The sequence below is a fragment of the Haliaeetus albicilla genome, chromosome 7, assembly GCF_947461875.1.
Source record: "Haliaeetus albicilla chromosome 7, bHalAlb1.1, whole genome shotgun sequence".
In the NCBI taxonomy this organism is placed as follows: Eukaryota; Metazoa; Chordata; class Aves; order Accipitriformes; family Accipitridae; genus Haliaeetus; species Haliaeetus albicilla.
The window spans coordinates 99436-114918 of record NC_091489.1 but is presented as its reverse complement, the minus strand read 5'-3'; positions in this window follow the sequence as shown (position 1 = coordinate 114918).

The window sequence follows — 15483 nt, the reverse complement described above, 5'->3', positions numbered from 1 at the left end:
TCAAAGGTCAAGGGGTCGGGGTCAAAGGTCACGGGCCAGAGGTCAAAGGCCAAGGGGTCGGGGTCAAAGGTCACGGGCCAGAGGTCAAAGGTCAAGGGGTCGGGGTCAAAGGTCACGGGGTCGGGGGTCAAAGGTCACAGGGGCGGGGCCAAAGGGCACGGGGGCGGGGTCGAAGGTAGTTGGGTCAAAGATCACCTGGCAGGGGTCAAAGGGCACCAGGGTAGGGGGCAAAGGTCTTTGGGGTCAAAAGTTCAAAGGTTACCACACCAGAGGGTCAAAAGGTCAACTGTCAGGGTCAAAGGTCACCGACAAGAAGTCAAAGGTCACCCGCCGGGGGTCAAAGGGTCACCGGGTGAAAAGGGCCATCGGGTCAAAGGTCACAGCATGGGTTCGCAGCCTCAAAGGTCACGGTGTCAGGGATCACAGTCTCATGGCTCAGGGCCAGCGGTTAGAGGTCAACTTCCCCAGTTGATATACTGGCTGGGACATCATATGGTATGGAATACCCCTTTGGCTCGTTTGGCTCAGCTGTCTGCACTCCCAGCCTCCACTGCCAGGGCGGTAGGAGAAGCTGAAACATCCTTGACTTAGTATGAACACTGCCTAGTGACAACTAAATCATCAGTCTTTTATCAACATTATTGTCATGTTAAATGCAAACTACAGCGCTATACCGGCTACTAGGAAGAAAATTATCTCTGTTCTAGCCAAAACCAGGAAATTCCCTCTGCTCTTTACCTCATTTCTTGCCAAAATTTCTACCTATGCCTCCCTCTATCTGGCTCCCTCTTCCTTTTCTTTATTTCTTCTCACTCTTCCCTTTACCCTGTCGGTTTTAAAAGTTTCTTTATAGGTACGTCTCTCTCCAGCTCCCCGGCCTTATTTTTTAATTTGCGTCCATGTGAATCGTACCCCGTCGCTTTTTGAATTTTTTTTCCCCTATTTCTCCCTCTGTCTTCCTCCCTGTCCCTGGTTGCAAATTGTTTCCTGTTTCCCGTACCCCGCTGCTTTCTCGTTTGTTTCTGTGTATCCCCCAGTCCATCTCCCTGCCTTTATTTCTTCATGTTTTCCTATCTGTCTTGTACCCTATTGCTTTTCAAGTTTTATTTCTATGTCCCCCTCCGTCCAGCTCACCGTTCCTATTTTGGAATCCCTCCCTTGAGCTGGGGAAGGGTCTGCCCAGGCACGCCCACCCGAGGGAGCTGACGAAGGTGAACCGTCCGAGGAGGGAATCCAAGGGGGTCCCGCAGGCAGCCACGTCCAGCAAGGAACAGCCAGCCCCCGCGGCAAGGAAGGATCCCTCCGAGCCGTCCCAGACAGAGCGCGCCGGCCGCGCGCACGAGCCACCGGGAAGCCTCGCGGGAGAGGAGCGTCGAGGCGCCTGCCGCCGAGGCAGAGAGAAAAGCATCGGGGCGGTGAAGGTCTCCCGCCGGCGCCGGGAGCTGCGGAGAGTCGCGCATTCTGTCGCGTGCATCCCGCTCCATCTCTGCCACCCTTCCCCAGATCTCTGTTCGCCTCCCTGCCTGTCCCTCCTTCCGTCTCTCTCTCCACCGGCCCACCTGCCCGCCTGGCTCCCAAAAACTTGTTGCTCTTCTGCCAACTCTGCCCCGTAGCGCTTCATCTATAATTTTTTTTTTTTTTTCCTACGATTCCCTCTCTGTGGCTCCCTATTTTTTTACTGCTTTCCCACGTTTCTTGTACCCAGTTGCATTTTAATTTCTCTTTCTCCGTTTTTCCTAGCAATGGCTTTCAGCTGGGCGGCAGCCATACCGGCGTCTCCTTCTGAGGCCGATGCCCACCGCTTCAGTAGCCTTCTCGAGCTGGGAAGGGGGGGCGGGGGCTGCGCCCTACCCGCACGAACTGCCACGCCATGCCCTTTCTGACACGACACGCCCTGCTTGCCACGCTCCCGGTTGCTGGCGCTCCTCAGGGCCCTTTAAATCTTCCGCGGTTGCCCCTGGCAATGCCCAAGCCGCGTCAGCCTCTCTCACGAGAGCTGCCGGCTCTGCGCTGTCCCTCTGCTCTTCCCCGGGGCTCCCGGGCCTCGGGAACCTCCCGGTCCACCTCAATCTAGCGCTTAGCCGCCAACTTACCGTTGCGTCTGCTGACCTCGCCGGTGACTGATGTGATTTTAATAACTACATTGTTATTGCATTTAATGAGCTAGTTTCTTACCTAGTTTAGAAAGACATCTATCGTTTTCTATCTACACGCCAGAAAAATTAAGTTTAATTCGTTACCTGGTCACATTGCCGATGCAATAGTTGTAGCTGTAGTACAGGAGCAAGTAGTGTCATTTCCTGGGGGGGGTTACTTTCTCTGTTCAGGGTCTCATTTGCTGTAAATTTAAGGCAGGTGAGAGCAGTGCTGCTGCTCCTCCAGCTGACTTTATAACTGCTGGTGGTTTGCCCTTCCCCTTTCCCAGGGGATTGTGCTAAGGGTGGTGGGCGGAGCCTCGGGGTATTTGAGCCACAGCCTCTGCTGAGGGAGCTCCTTGTGCTCCTGGGTTTCTCTGGTGTTGGTGCTCAGCTCTTGCTTGAGTCCTTTGCAGCTTTTGAGCTGGCTCAGCCCTTTGGGAAGAGGTGTCTGCCTGAGGTAAGAGCTTCAGGACCAGTCAAGGTTCAGCAGCCTGTGTGGTAGAAAGTAGCACTTGTATGCAGCTTTTTTTTGTTGTTTGTTTTCCTTTTTTTTTTTTCAGGTCAGTAATTTTGTTTTGAGTGTTTGGGGGTAGAAAGATGGTTTAGTAGTATGCATTGTTTAGTTTTTTTTTTTTTTTAAAGTCTTCATGCATTGTGTTTTCCTGGAATTCCCAACTTTATTGAAAAAGGAACCTTGTTTTTTTCCACCAGTTCTGCTGTATGCTGTGTAAGTTGCTGATATCTCTCTTAACGGGACCGATGGTGACATTGTTTAGCAGGGGTTAGGGTGAGCGTCTTGTATGCATCTGTATATGGAGATTTAGTATTTCTGAAGAAAGCAGAAGGGCCGTGAGCCACAGTGCCTTTCAGGGTCTGGGATGCCTCGTCGCCTTTCCTCATTGCCCACAGAATGCCCCGTTGTCCCTAGAATCTTTGCAGCTCGTGGCAGGCCCCTCGTAGATTACAAGCCTTGGGACTTGACTTTATTTTGTGGGCATGTAGCAGAGCTCAGGGTCTCTGTGAAACTGTAGGTTAGGAGGTGCCTCCAGAATTTGGGATGTGGCTCGGAAGAGCGGCTCCTGAGGAGTAGCCACTGAAGGGGGTTCAGGGGCGCGAATGGAGGGCAGGAGGCGTCAGGAAGCAGTGGGGTTCCTTTCCTGACAGTTGAGGAGAAGAAAAGGGGTTTCTAAAGTTTTGGGACTGCTGGGGAAAGGGAGGAGGGTTCACCAGCCCTTCTCAGATGAGTTTTGCAGTTGGATTTGGATGTCATAGCATCGTAGAGTGGTTTGGGTTGGAAGGGACCATAAAGATCCTCTAGTTCCTACCCCACCCCCGCAATGGGTAGGGACGCCTTCCGCGAGACCAGGTTGCTCAAAGCCCCATCTGACCTGGCCTTGAATGCTTCCAGGGAGGGAGCATCCGCAGGTTCTCTGGGCAACGCGTTCCAGTGCCTCGCCACCCCTAGTGAGAAACGTCTTCCTAATACCTAAACTAAATGTACCCTCCTTAGGACTGAAGTCGTTACCGCCTTGTCCTATTGCTGCACACCCTTGTAAAAAGTCCCTCTGCAGGTTTCTTATAGGCACCCTTTACGTACCGTGAAGTCTGCTCTAAGGTCTCCTGCAAAGCTGCATGCCGGTGAGCGGTCCGAGAAGGTGAGGCGGTCGTCGGCCGGGTCGGTGTTGAATAGCGAAGTATTATGGGGCTGCTCGGTTAAGCATTTACCTTCCGTTTTGGAGGCGCTGTGTGGGCTATCTTTGAATTGGGTGAACGTTTGAGGTGAGCTGTGGATTAGTGAGGAGGAGCGTGGGGCCGATGACTTCTCACGAGTGCCACGCTAACTCGGTGTCTCTTGGTACCTTAGGTACCACGAGTGACGACGGCTGCAGGGTCTGACTCTGGAATGAGCGGGGAAGCGAACGCGGTGGCACTTGTGAGGAGGGGGGAGTTGGGGAAGTAGTTGGCGTTGGCCAGTGGGATGCTTACTGCCTTTTCGGATTTGGTTTTTGTTTGTTTGTTTGTTTGTTTGTTTTTTTCATTGCAGATGTTGAAGAGCACTGTGTCCCCTTGAGGAACATCCCAGTTAGCCCGTGTGGTTTTGTGGAGGGTGGGTTCGGACCCTGGGCCCTCCGCAAGCTAAGTTGAGGGACCCGGGCTGGGGAGAGGCTGGGAGGAAGGGACACAGCTGGGAATTGCCGGGAGGGGTTTTAAAGTTAGCGCAGGAGAGAGGGCTGCCCCAAAGCAGTCGCCTTTGCGCAGGCGAAGGGAGCGAGTTGCTTTTCAGCCCGAGACCAGCGTGTGCCGGGCAGGGCAGTTCCAGCCCGTGTCCGCGGTGGCGTGTAGTTTGTGTAGTCTGTCTTGTGCGCTTAGACCTTCCTCGGGTCTCGACGTCCTCGTTGCGCTTTGCGCCGGGGGAGCGTGGCATGCGCTTTAGGCGCCGTCCCTAGGGTCTCGAATGCTCTTACTCATCGGCCCGGTGCCAATCGGGCGCTTCTTTTCTTGCGCTCGGAGCTCTAAAGCATGGATCGGTCTCGGCGGGTTCCGGTTGGTCCTCTTTTGGCGGCGTTCTTCTGGGCTGCATTGGCAGCTCTGCTCTCTAGCCGTCCGTTTTCTCGGACTTGGACTTCTTCCCCGCATCCTGACATCCTTAGGTCTCAACGCCAGGCTTCTAGTGCATCTGTCGTCTGGGTTTTGACAGTGCCATCTTGTAACGGGCCATTCTGTTCGACTCCTCTTCTCTGGAGGCTCTGCCGTAGAGCCTCCTGGCCTCATGGTTGTGGCTCCGTAGGTCGTCTTGCCCAACGACGCCTCCTGTCCGGGCGTCATTCTTCTTGCCGAGAGTTTTCTCTCTCTTTGAATCACCTCGTTGGTAGCGTTCCACATGGTGACGTTCTGCGCACGGGTGTGTTTGGCTTGGAGCTGCTCTGCCCGGGGATGTAGAGTCAGGGGTAGGTGGAAGAGCGATAAGAGTCTACGGGTCAAACGTTGATGTGCCTAGACTGTTTAGGCAAGGGTTGTACAGTCATCTCGGCTCGACTAGCCATCGGTGGGCTGCGCGAACAGCAGTGCCGATAGTGTTTCATGGAGACGATTGGAGCTGTGCGGCAGGGGCTGTTGAGGGGCGGTGAAGAGGATTTGACTCTCTAAGGTGTTAGGTCTTGCACATGATGGGCTTAAATTTTGGCCCTGGTTTGTTTTTTTTTTGGTGGTGGGTTTTTTTGGGGTTTTTTTTGTGGGTTTTTTTTTTCTTTTTCTTTTTTTTTAAATGGCAGGCTGTAGCTGGACTCCAGATGGTCTTTGTAGATGGAATCAAGACCTCTGGAGTTGTGAAGCTCTTGCTCTGCATCCAGGTGACTCGTTCAATATGTTTGGTTTTGGTTTTTTTTCCAGATGCAGAGGGACAAGATGCGTGCCACAGAGCGACGAGGGAAGGCAGCAGGGCACTGTAAGGAGGTGGGTCCGTGAGTGGAGTCGGAAGGAAGATGCGGCCGGTGGCTCTATGAGACTGCTTTGCTTTGCTGTGTTTTGCAGTTTTCTTGCATTGTATTGGTCTGTATTTGCCTTTGTGTTGTGTTGTTTTGTTCTGTATTTGTACTGACTGTCATGTGAGACTGTCTCGCGTTGCATGGCCCTGCATTGTGTTTTGTAGTGCAGTGCTATGCCCTTGTATCGATTGCCACCAGAGACTGCCTTGCCTTCTATGGTTCTGTATTGGTTTTGTATTGTTTTGGTCTGTACTTGTATTGACTGTCATCTGAGAGTCTCTTGCATTGGCCCTGTTCTGTTTTGTGTGGTATGGCAGTGCTCCGAGTTGTTTTGTCTTGACCGAGATAAGAGTACTGTCTTGTATGGCATTATATTTGCATGTGAATTACATGGGTCTATGTTTGTCTGTGTGTGTTGCATGGCATTGTAGAGACAGCACAGAAGGTTTAATGACTTTGGGTTCTTTGCATGCAAGGAGCTGAGGGGATCGCAATTGGACTGTGAGCTAGCATAGAGTAAGGCAGTAACTGGGCAACGGTGTTCATATTGTTTATGCGGATGCTTTGTGGCAAGTCTGTAGAAATGGTCAAGGCCTTGAGGTCTGAGTAGCAGCGTGATGGGTCTTGGAGCGATCGGTAACTTTGGGACAGCTCTGTGTTTGCGATGCTCTGTTTTTTCAAGTGCCATGGAGGACACTGACTGGGAGGATGTGTTATTTTGGGAATAGGTGGGAAGCGGTGGAGGACTTCTCTCTCAAGGATGAAGTGTCTATTGAAAAGCTTTGTGTGTTGTTTTTGCAGGTGATGACAGGGCATGAGGTGCTTGAAGGAACCTTGCGTTTAGGTGACACGGCTGCTACGGAGGTTGGACTGTGCCATGTGGCACCGTGAAAGCTAAGTATCGGGTTGAAAATGCACGGATGGTGGAGATGATGGTGCATGTTGAAACATTGGTGTAACAGAAGGGCAGTTTGTGGGGAGGTTGGAAGGAGGTTGGGCTAGGGCCAGGGTTTTTGCAGGCAAGGCGATTTTTGAGGCCCCCAGTGCCACAGTCACGGGGTGACGGCCTCTCGAGGCCTGTGGGTGGTAGGATGGATGAGTTGAGAGTGAGGGCTGGCGTGCATGTGATCTGAATGAGTGGTGTGTTGTGAATGTGTCTAACCTTGTAGGGTTATGTGGTTTAGCCTTTTTGTTTTTTTCCTTTCAGGTTGGATGTAGAGTTGAGATGTTTCTCAGGGAATTAGAAAAAAAAACCAAAACAACAACTTAGAATAAAAAAACCCAGCTGGGATATGGGTTGGTTTTTGGTGTGTCCTCCCCTGCCCTGTTCCCCCCCACCCCCCGGTCCCAGCTGCTCCACAAGGCAATGTTGATTGCCAGTGTTTGGACTGGGGTCCGGCTCGGGCCCGGGTTTTCACAGGCAGGGTGATTTTTTTCAAGGGTCCTGGGAACGGTGTTCCCATGGAGCGCTGCCCTGGAACGTGGTAATTGCCAGTCAGCACAGGGAAATATGTTGTTTGGTGGATGGTCTTTGGAAGACAGTTGAGGATTTTGCGGGCGAAGGGTGGGGGGAGTTGGACTAGATGGCCAGCATGGAGCAGGCCAGGGTTGTGAAGTGCGTGAGTGTAACTGTATTTTTCTGTGGTGGGTTTGTAAAATATTTGGGTGCTCTTTGTAGTTTGCGATGTAATGATACTTTTCAGGTTTTGTTTTTGTGCCGAGGTGTGGAAGTGGACAGTCTGTCAAGATGAGCGGAGCTCACTCGTTTTCTGCCCGGGAACGGGGATCGTGCAGGTAATGTCACCTCAGGGAGTAAAACTTCTGGATGTGCAGCGACGGATGTAACGGGAGCGAGGAATGTGGAAAAGACCGCTCCGTAGAGAATTGCAGGGACTAATAGTGGCGTTTCTTCTGAAGGTAATGCTAAATTTTTGGAGTTAAAATGTATTTGTAAAAATAATGGTTAAAAGAGGAATAAAACTAATAGTGTCAAAAATTTGACCAGTGAGGCCATAAGTCTTCTCTATATATTGTAGAAAAAGTACATTGTAGAATTGGACTGTAACTACTGACCTAGCTGAACGTATGTGGAATCAGTAATAGACCAAATGAAGCAAAAAAAAAGAAAATGAAAAAAAGACAGGTAATTAGGTCTCCTTGTGAGAATCACAGTAGTAATGGCAATCAGAAAGGCAAGTGTAGAGCGAAGCATGCACGTTTAGTGCCCATAGGTAAACTTAGCTGTTGAAGTAAGGGAAAGTGTCTGTTAGAATTAGGCATCCAAGGGAGAGTTGTAGATACCTCGAGGCCAATGTAGCTGCTGCTGGGTGAACAGAAAGGGTGTGCGTTCCTGGCTCTAGTAATTGCCCAACTTAGAAATTGGCTCCGCAGCTACGTAACTGTGAACTGGGCTCGGGCGCGGTGCGGCGCCGAAAGGGGCTCGGGCGCGGTGCGGCGCCGAAAGGGGCTCGGGCGCGGTGCGGCGCCGAAAGGGGCTCGGGCGCGGTGCGGCGCCGAAAGGGGCTCGGGCGCGGTGCGGCGCCGAAAGGGGCTCGGGCGCGGTGCGGCGCCGAAAGGGGCTCGGGCGCGGTGCGGCGCCGAAAGGGGCTCGGGCGCGGTGCGGCGCCGAAAGGGGCTCGGGCGCGGTGCGGCGCCGAAAGGGGCTCGGGCGCGGTGCGGCGCCGAAAGGGGCTCGGGCGCGGTGCGGCGCCGAAAGGGGCTCGGGCGCGGTGCGGCGCCGAAAGGGGCTCGGGCGCGGTGCGGCGCCGAAAGGGGCTCGGGCGCGGTGCGGCGCCGAAAGGGGCTCGGGCGCGGTGCGGCGCCGAAAGGGGCTCGGGCGCGGTGCGGCGCCGAAAGGGGCTCGGGCGCGGTGCGGCGCCGAAAGGGGCTCGGGCGCGGTGCGGCGCCGAAAGGGGCTCGGGCGCGGTGCGGCGCCGAAAGGGGCTCGGGCGCGGTGCGGCGCCGAAAGGGGCTCGGGCGCGGTGCGGCGCCGAAAGGGGCTCGGGCGCGGTGCGGCGCCGAAAGGGGCTCGGGCGCGGTGCGGCGCCGAAAGGGGCTCGGGCGCGGTGCGGCGCCGAAAGGGGCTCGGGCGCGGTGCGCCGCCGAAAGGGGCTCGGGCGCGGTGCGCCGCCGAAAGGGGCTCGGGCGCGGTGCGCCGCCGAAAGGGGCTCGGGCGCGGTGCGCCGCCGAAAGGGGCTCGGGCGCGGTGCGCCGCCGAAAGGGGCTCGGGCGCGGTGCGCCGCCGAAAGGGGCTCGGGCGCGGTGCGCCGCCGAAAGGGGCTCGGGCGCGGTGCGCCGCCGAAAGGGGCTCGGGCGCGGTGCGCCGCCGAAAGGGGCTCGGGCGCGGTGCGCCGCCGAAAGGGGCTCGGGCGCGGTGCGCCGCCTTTGAAATTGGCTCGGGTTCTGTGTGCTGCCGAATTGGGCTCGGTCAATGTGTTACTTTTCTTAAAGGGGCTGAGGTACTGTGTAACTCTGAAATGAGCTTGATTACTGGATAATATGTGTATAACATGTGGGGGGTTTTATTCTGTATCTCACTGTCCCCGTTGTCCTTCCTGTTCTTCTCTTTCTCTGACCCTTTGTGGTGCTCCCTACTCTTTTTATTCATGCCTTCTCTCTCTCTGCAGGGGTCCTAATCTCTCTCTCTCTCTCTCCAACCTGCTGTGCTTCTCACAGTCTCTCTCTGTCTCTTGTCATTATTCTCATCTGTCGCTCTCTCTTACTTCCTGTCCCATCGTATCATGTTGTATCTGTTCCTCCTGCTTTTTTCTTCATCTGTCCAGATCCCTGTCCCTTTTTTCTTCTATTGCTGGCCCTCTGCCCTGCTTCCTCTTGCTATCTTTCCCGTATTTCTCTCTGTTCCGTTCCCTCTTCCATCCTTTCTAACTGTATCCTCCTCTCCAGCTAGCTGTCCCTTCTCTTTTCTCTCTTCCTCCGTATCTCTCTCACAGCCTATCACAGTTGTTTTTTCCTCCAGTGCTGTCCTGCTCTGTCCCTTTTTTCTCACTCTCATTCTGTCATGCTCCCTGTGTCTTTTTTTAACTCCTCCATCTCTGTCCTGCAGCCTATCACTATTTTTTTTCCTCTTCCATACCTTTGTCCTTCTTCCAGTCTTTGTGTCTCTCTCGCTTTGTTTTTCCTCCCTTCCTTTTTTTCCTTTCTTGCTACATCTCTGTTCTGCTCCCTAGAATAGAATCAAATCACATTGAATCAAATCATGAAATTTGGAAAGGACCTCTAAGATCATTAAGTCCAACCATCAACCCACCGCCACCACGCCCACTAAATCATGTCCCAAAGTGCCACATCTACGTGTGTTTTGAACACCTGCAGGGATGGTGACTCCATCACTACCCTGGGCAGCCTGTTCCAATGCCTGACAACCCTCTCAGTAAAGAATTTTTTTCTGATATCCAAGCTAAACCTCCCCTGGCGCAACTTCAGGCCATTTTCTCTCGTCCTATCTCTAGTTACTTGATAGAAGAGACCAGTACCCACCTCGCTACAATCTCCTTTCAGGTAGTTGTAGAGAGCGATAAGGTCTCCCCTCAGCCTCCTTTTCTCCAGACTAAACCACCCCAGCTCCCTCAGCCGTTCCTCATCAGACTTATGCTCCAGGCCCCTCACCAACTCGGTTGCCCTTCTCCGGACACGTTCCAGCAACTCAACGTCTTTCCCGTAGCGAGGGGCCCAAAACTGAACGCAGTACTCGAGGTGCGGCCTCGCCAGTGCCGAATACAGGGGAACGATTACCTCCCTGCTCCTGCCGGCCACACTATTTCTGATACAGGCCAGGATGCCGTTGGCCTTCCTGGCCACCTGGGCACACTGCTGGCTCATAGTCAGCCGGCTGTCAACCAGCACCCCCAGGTCTTTCTCCGCCGGGCAGCTTTCCAGCCACTCTTCCCCAAGCCCATAGCGCTGCACGGGGTCGCCGTGACCAAAGCACAGGACCCGGCACTCGGCCTCGTTGAACTTCATACAATTGGCCTCGGCCCATCGATCCAGCCTGTCCAGATATCTGTGTAGAGCCTTCCTACCCTCAAGGAGATCAGCCCTGAGTCCCAACTTGGTGTCGTCTGCAAACTTGCCGAGGGGGCACTCGATCTCCTCGTCCAAATCGTCGATAAAGATGTTAAGCAGAACCGGGCCCAACACCGAGCCCTGGGGAACACCACTAGCGACCCGCCACCAACCGGATTTAACCCCATTCACCACAACCCTCTGGGCTCGTCCATCCAGCCAGTTTTTCACCCAGCAAAGAGTACACTTGTCTAAGCCAGGAGACGACAGCTTCTCAAGGAGTATGCCATGAGAGACAGTATCAAAGGCCTTGCTGAAGTCAAGGTAGGTAACATCCACAGCCTTTCCCTCATCCACCAGGCGGGTCACCCGGTCATAGAAGGAGATCAGGTTGGTCAAGCAGAACCCGCCTTTCGTAAACCCACGCTGACCGGGCCCAATCCCCTGCTTGTCCCGGACGTGCCACGTGAGCGCTTTCAAGACAAACCGTTCCATAATCTTCCCCGGTACCGAGGTCAGGCTGACAGGCCCGTAGTTCCCCGGATCCTCCCTCCGACCCTTCTCGTAAATGGGCGTCACATTGGCAAGCCTCCAGTGCTCTGGGACCTTCCCCGTTGACCAGGATCGCCGATAGATGAGGGAGAGCAGCTTGGGAAGCACCTCTGCCAGTTCCCTCAGTACTCTGGGATGGATTCCATCTGGTCCCATAGATTTGTGAGCATCCAGATGGCGTAGTAGGTCACTAACTATTTCCTCCTGCATTAAGGGGGGGGGGGGTGGTATATTCTGCTCTTCATCCTCACCTTCCCGCTCAGGAGGCAGAGTACCCTGAGGATAACTGGTCTCCCTAGTAAAGACTGAGGCAAAGAAGGCATTAAGTACCTCAGCCTTTTCCTCATCTCTGCTGGCAACGTTCCCTTCCGTATCCGTTACAGGATAGATATTCTCCTTGGGATTCTTTTTACCATTAACGTATTTGTAAAAACATTTTTTGTCGTCTCTTACGACAGCGGACAGATTTAGTACTAGCAGAGCTTTTGTCTTTCTAATTTCCTTTCTCTATGACCTAACAAGATCCCTGTACTCCTCCCAAGTTGCCCGCCCTTTCTTCCAGAGATGATAAACTCTCCTTTTTTTCCTGACTCCTAGAAAAAGCTCCCCGTTCAGCCAGGCCCGTCGTTTTCCTCGGCGATTCGACTTGCGGCACGGGGGAATAGCCTGGTCCTGAGCTGTTAAGATTTCTTTCTTAAAGAACGTCCGTCCCTCCTGGACCCCTTTGCCCTTCAGGACCATCTCCCAAGGGATTCTCTCAACCAGTGCCTCAAAGAGGCCAAAGTTTGCCCTCCGGAAGTCCAGAGCGGTGGTTTTGCTAACCCCCTTCCTTGCCTCACCAAGAATTGAGAATTCTATCATTTCACGGTCGCTAAGCCCAAGACGTAGCACTCCGGTCATGGGAGTCATCCCACCGTGTTTCCGTGATGGCGGCTAAGTCATATCTATCCTGCTGCACGATGGCTTCCAGCTCCTCCTGTTTATCGCCCACACTGCGTGTGTTGGCATCGATGCATTCGAGCTGGCCTATCGAATCCACCCCTAACGTCGGCACGCTGCCCCCAGGCTCGTCTCTGGTGCACCTAGTCTTATCCCTTACCCCCTTCAAACCTAGTTTAAAGCCCTCTCTATGAGCCCCGCCATCTCACGAGCGAGGATTCTTTTACCCCTTTGAGATAGCTGGATACCATCCGTCACTAGCAAGCCCAGTGCCGTGTAAACCTCCCCGTGATCAAAAAACCCCAAATGCCACCGATGGCACCAGCCTCTGAGCCACATCATCACCAGGTGTGGTTTCCTGTTCCTTTCAGTATATTCCCCTGCCACTAAGGGATTAAGGAAAACACTACCTGTGCTCCTTCCGCTAATCGCCCCAGTGCCCTGAAGTCCCTTTTGATTGCCTTTGGATTTCTCCCTGCAGTCTCATCGCTGCCAACCTGCACAACTAGCAATGGGTAATAATCAGAGGTCCGAACCAGACCCGGGAGTTCCCCGGTAATGTCTTTCAACCGGGCCCCAGGGAGGCAGCAAACTTCCCTGTGGCATGGGTCAGGACTGCATATTGGGCCCTCTGTCCCCCTCAGAAGGGAGTCGCCTACGACAATTACCCTCCTTTTTCTTTTTTCAGAGGCTGTGAGAATGCATGGGGCTGCCCAACTGAGCCTAGGCACCTCCCTGCATAGGGCTTCACCTACACCCTGATCTTCGTTGACCCGGTCCTCAAGTTCCAGAGCCCCATTCCTGTTGCGTAGGGGCAACTGGGAAGGTGAGGGAGACCGGGAGGGGACTCGCCTGCCTCCCCGAGCAGGGACCTGTATCCATTCCCCTCCATCTCTTAGGTCCCCTCCTGCCCGGTGGCAAGGGGGCAGGGGAACCTCCGCTTCTCGCGGAGCCTCCATCTGCTGCCTCCGCCTCAGGGATGGTAGGGTGTGGGTCCACCAACCTATCTCCCTCTCACACTCCTTGATACTCCTCAACCTTTCCACTTCCTCCTTCAGCTCTGCCACCAGGCTGAGCAGATCATCTACCTGGTCACATCTCGCACAAGAGGTGTCCCCGCTGCCCTCTGGCATCAGCGATAGACTCAGGCACTCCCTGCGGCCAGAGACCTGGACAGCTGCACGTTTACATGGGAGCTCTGTCCGTGTCGCCACGTTTTTCCTAGCAATGGCTTTCACCCGAGTGGCAGCCATATCGGGGTCTCCTTCTGAGGCCGATGCCCACCGCTTCAGTAGCCTTCTTGAGCTGGGAAGGGGGGGGGCTGCGCCCTACCCGCACAAACTGCCGCACCACGGCACACCTTTCTGACGCACCACGCCCAGTTTGCCACGCTCCCGGTTGCTGGCGCTCCTCAGGGCCATTTAAATCTTCCACGGTTGCCCCTGGCAATGCCCAAGCCGCGTCAGCCTCTCTCACGAGAGCTGCCGGCTCTGCGCTGTCCCTCTGCTCTTCCCCGGGGCTCCTGGGCCTCGGGAACCTCCCGGTCCGCCTCAATCTAGTGCTTAGCCGCCAACTTACCATTGTGTCTGCTGGCTTCACCAGTGACTGATGTGATTTTAATAACTACATTGTTATTGCATTTAAGAGCTAATTTCCTACCTAGTTTAGAGACACATGTATCTTTTTCTGTCTACGCCTCAGAAAAATTAAGTTGAACTCCTTACCTGGTGACATTGCTGATGCAATAGTTGTAGCTGTAGTACAGGAGCAAGTAGTGTCATTTCCTGGGGGGGTTACTTTCTCTGTTCAGGGTCTCGTTTGCTGTAAATTTAAGGCAGGTGAGAGCAGTGCTGCTGCTCCTCCAGCTGACTTTATAACTGCTGGTGGTTTGCCCTTCCCCTTTCCCAGGGGATTGTGCTAAGGGTGGTGGGCGGAGCCTCGGGGTATTTGAGCCACAGCCTCTGCTGAGGGAGCTCCTTGTGCTCCTGGGTTTCTCTGGTGTTGGTGCTCAGCTCTTGCTTGAGTCCTTTGGGAAGAGGTGTCTGCCTGAGGTAAGAGCTTCAGGACCAGTCAAGGTTCAGCAGCCTGTGTGGTAGAAAGTAACGCTTGTATGCAGCTTTTTTTTTTTTCCTTTTTTTTTTCAGGTCAGTAATTTTGTTTTGAGTGTTCAGTGGTCGAAAGTTGGTTTAATAGTATGCATTGTTTGTTTGTTTTAATTCTTCATGCATTATGTTTTCCTGGAATTCCCAGCTTTATTGAAAAAGGAGCCTTGTTTTTTTCCACCAGTTCTGCTGTATGCTGTGTAAGTTGCTGATATCTCTCTTAACGGGACCGATGGTGACATTGTTTAGCAGGGGTTAGGGTGAGCGTCTTGTATGCATCTGTATATGGAGATTTACTATTTCTGAAGAAAGCAGAAGGGCCGTGAGGCACAGTGCCTTTCAGGCTCTGGGATGCCTCGTCGCCTTTCCTCATTGCCCACAGAATGCCATGGTGTCCCTAGAATCTTTGCAGCTCGTGGCAGGCCCCTCGTAGATTACAAGCCTTGGGACTTGACTTTATTTTGTGGGCATGTAGCAGAGCTCAGGGTCTCTGTGAAACTGTAGGTTAGGAGGTGCCCCCCGAATTTGGGATGTGGCTCAGAAGAGCGGCTCCTGAGGAGTAGCCACTGAAGGGGGTTCAGGGGTGCGAATGGAGGGCAGGAGGCGTCAGGAAGCAGTGGGGTTCCTTTCCTGACAGTTGAGGAGAAGAAAAGGGGTTTCTAAAGTTTTGGGACTGCTGGGGAAAGGGAGGAGGGTTCACCAGCCCTTCTCAGCTGAGTTTTGCAGTTGGATTTGGATGTCATAGAATCGTAGAATGGTTTGGGTTGGAAGGCACCATAAAGATCCTCTAGTTCCAACCCCCCCGCAATGGGTAGGGACGCCTTCCGCGAGACCAGGTTGCTCAAAGCCCCATCTGACCTGGCCTTGAATGCTTCCAGGGAGGGAGCATCCGCAGGTTCTCTGGGCAACGCGTTCCAGTGCCTCGCCACCCCTAGTGAGAAACGTCTTCCTAATACCTAAACTAAATGTACCCTCCTTAGGACTGAAGTCGTTACCGCCTTGTCCTATTGCTGCACACCCTTGTAAAAAGTCCCTCTGCAGGTTTCTTATAGGCACCCTTTACGTACCGTGAAGTCTGCTCTAAGGTCTCCTGCAAAGCTGCATGCCGGTGAGCGGTCCGAGAAGGTGAGGCGGTCGTCGGCCGGGTCGGTGTTGAATAGCGAAGTATTATGGGGCTGCTCGGTTAAGCATTTACCTTCCGTTCTGGAGGCGCTGGCTATCTTTGAATTGGGTGAGCGTTTGAGG